The sequence below is a fragment of the Tachypleus tridentatus genome, chromosome 9, assembly GCF_004210375.1.
Source record: "Tachypleus tridentatus isolate NWPU-2018 chromosome 9, ASM421037v1, whole genome shotgun sequence".
NCBI lineage: Eukaryota > Metazoa > Arthropoda > Merostomata > Xiphosura > Limulidae > Tachypleus > Tachypleus tridentatus.
Genome location: NC_134833.1, coordinates 61,172,657 through 61,176,413, shown reverse-complemented (window position 1 = coordinate 61,176,413; position 3,757 = coordinate 61,172,657). Strand labels below are relative to the sequence as shown.

Here is a 3,757-nt window from a genome sequence, read left to right as displayed (position 1 = left end):
CATCATAATATCACTAGAACTGCAGTTTCATCACTTGGCTATTAGTTCACAGATTGATCAATGTGTAAAGGTGTATTTAACAATGAACGAACAAGTTATTTAATAACACGTAACCATTATAGCCATGGTTCGTTGCTGTGGGGAGAAAGTTTCTAAAACACATTAAAGTAAAACTATTTAAGTACGAGTTACCATCAAATTTAAATATATATTATTTTTTTATTTTTTAATATTTTAAAGTCATGGCTATTTTATTAACGGCTTTTATAGTCATACAAAAGAAATACTGAATTTTCTTTCTTTAAATAAGGTACAAATGAAAAACGACAACATTTATATCAATGAAGTATCTCTTTAAACATCACAACTAAAGAGAAATAAATTTTACTAAGTCACCACAAACTTAAGAGTTTTATTGCTTTACCAAAGATTTATTTTCTAGATAAAGAAATAGAGAATTAAACAAATACTTAAAAGAAGGAACAGTACAGATTCAGATTATTATATTATTGGTAACATTTAGATGCTGGTCCTCATCAGTTGTTAAGTGAAGTGTTGAAACTGCAAATAAAAGTAACATTAGAATAATTAATGTAAATTCACTTACAATAGAACTAATAATACTTCCTTTATTTTTCACTCAAATAATCTGATACCGTATGTGGTAAAAGATAAGAAGATAACTCCCCAAATAATTGAACTGTTTGTGAAATTACTCAACTAAATATTTCATTTAAGAAAGGAGAAAATAATAATAGTGAAGTATTTTGTTATTTGTTTCATTCAATAAAATATTGTTAAAGTTATAAAGTTTTAAACAAATTAAAATGAACAACCCAGTTTTAATAATGTGTGAATTGTTTTGACATAATATTTTAAACGAAAGGTGTTTTATCAACATATACAAAAATTGTCTGGTTTTATTATATATTTTTAAAGTCGTTTTGTAAAATAACATGTAAAAAAGTAAAATCCCAACTTCCCCTTTAATAAGCAAGTAATAAAAGTTATGATGAATGTGTGGCAGTGCCAAAATAACAGAAATAAGGTGAGTATGAATACATCAAAAAATACAAAACCACTACACAAACTTACAAAGAATAACTTTTTAAACAACTAATTGTTGATTTCCTACATTTGCATAAATTCAGTTTTAGAAAAAGCACTTAAACTGAACAGTGCTATACAGTCTCAGAGTGAATGATAACCATAAGCTCGTTCCGATTGACTCAATACTTACTAGCTATTTACTGGCTATAGTTTGCGAAATTAAAGCTTAATCAACAGAGAGACAGAAAATTGCAGACGAAGCAGTCAAGTCCTTGTGAGCCAGTCAGAATTAAGATAATTCACGAAATAAATTCGTGATGTTTTTTTTTAAATTAGTTAGAGTAACAACTTCTAATATACAGCAATATAGTGCGTTTTGGTCACACAAAGTTCCAACCATGGTTTTTATGTCATTTTGCTTAGCAACTTAACAATAACTAATATTGTTATTAGTTTACATACTGAAAGTGTAAAATAAAATGTATAGACAGTAAAACTGTAAAAATATTTTAGATTACTTAAATTGGAGTCTCTGTTTATTTTTCACAAACGATGATAATTTAACAGAAAGTACATTAATTCAGAAACGATTTAATTTCAAACTTAAATAGAAATTTTTATTTTAGCGATTAATTTTATGCTCGTAAGATAGGTGATCCAACACTATGTTATTACTTTAAGACTGATTACAGAAACCCTCACTACACTTACACCGTATCACTACATTCGTAATGGGCGGATATAATCAAATTATTCTCTATCGATCAATAAATTTTTGATTTGCTTGCTCTTCCTGTTTATTGAAATCATTCATGCTGGCTATTACGTAGTGTAGAAATATTGTTTCGAGGAAAAACGTGTTTCCTTCTTATAACTAGTAATTAAACTGCTATTTGTGGAATATAGAAAAATATATGTTTATAAACCGAAATCATTTTTCAGTAGTAGTTTTCCTATCTATTATTTCCCCAAATTACGTGCTGTTTAAAACAGAATAATACTGCTTTTATCCAAGCAGTAACACACTCGATAATAGGAATTGACTATTTAAATAAGGTTACAACTCAACATTAGCAGTTATTAAAGTTAGCATGTAATCAATCAAAAGTAAAAGATTAAATGCATCAGCCATTTTTCTCAGCCAGTTCTTACACACTAAATACAATACAATTTTTATAAAATTGTGTAATTAGAAAATAAAAAAACACATTAAGACTCCAGTTTACAATATTTCGAAAATTATTATTAAAATATAATTAAATATAATAATTACAAATATATCTTACAATATATCTATTATTATTATGGGATTATTTCTTTTAGTTGAATTTAAAATTATGATTTTACATAAATATTTAGTAAAATGTTTAACCATTCTTCAACATATTAAATTATTGCAAAATATAAATATTTTTTGTAGAAAATAATATTTATACACTTCTCAGTACATAACATGTTCAAATCCAGATATTGTTGTTTAACGTATTGCCACGTAATTGTATATTTAATCTTTTTAACTTACTTCTTCACAAACACTTGTAAATCATTTCATCCAGTATATTTTCTGGGTCCTCTTGAACTGCTACAAAGATTTTACTGACGCATTCTTCAGCGTCCTGCTTGCATATATATATAATATTCAATATCATATAAGATATTACGAGATTCGATGTTTCTACAAATATAAAATGTTCCATTGTAGGATATCACATCTAAAACTTGGTGTTATTAATTAAATTTACCTCATCGTCTCGTTTCTTCGCAGTTCCCAAACCATAACGTACAAGTTAACGATAAACACTTACACAGTTTTAGACATTTTATCCTGTATTGACATAATTTTTTAAAATGAATTTATGTAAAACGTCTACACTGTAAACAAGCAAAATATATTTATATGTTATTGTGTTTTCTTTATTACTATTAGAAACAACTACAACTCATAACAAGTAGTCACAAATTACCGAATTCGAAGAATAATGAAACCCATTTTATTTGAATTATGAAACGTGTACCCTGTAGGTTATTAACAGTACTTTTTGTGATATTTTATTATAGAACATTTTAAGAGAAATAAGTGAATCTTTTTTCATAAATCAATTACATAAGTTTAGGCAATATATATATTATAGTTCATCATCACCTGTAAATCTTCATATCTTTCTTCAGCGCAAATATTATTCAAGAACTCTTCATACTTCTGGTAAGGAAGTTTTGCAAATTCACACTTTCGATATGCATCTGGAAGCTTCAGATAAAAAAAAAACACTTTCTCTGACATCAACTTTTATATCACATTCTATTACTTTGTTTTGTAACATTTAATTGTCTATTTTCGTTTCTTTACAATATACTTAATGTGTATTTGTAGACATAAATAACTGCATATAAACTGAAAGTAGGTAACACTCTTGAAACAAAGACAAAGTATAAAAGTATAATTAAAACAAATAATCTAAAATCATTAGTTGACTTTTGTACTTAAGCTCAAAGCAACAAAATGTGCTATCTGTGCTGTGCCCACCAAATGTATCGAAATCCGATTTCTGGTGATGTGAGTCCGCAAACATTCGACTGTACCTATGGTCCTCACTGTGGGAAATCGTACTACATATTTTAGCCTAAAAATCCATGATCCCACTCGCTGATCCACCAAGGAACTCTGACTTTTAGAATAGATTTTTATGGATCAAATTACCATAAACAT

General features: G+C 27.2%; 1 long non-coding RNA gene across 1 annotated transcript; it reads right to left on the bottom strand.

Moving 5' to 3' along the window:
* Window positions 1–441: 441 nt before the first annotated feature.
* LOC143227095 (uncharacterized) lies at window positions 442–3,285 on the bottom strand. Its single transcript, XR_013014872.1, has 3 exons — window positions 3,194–3,285; window positions 2,573–2,666; window positions 442–561 (listed from the first exon to the last, which is right to left on the bottom strand). It is a non-coding gene; the product is annotated as an uncharacterized LOC143227095 (long non-coding RNA).
* Window positions 3,286–3,757: the final 472 nt, after the last annotated feature.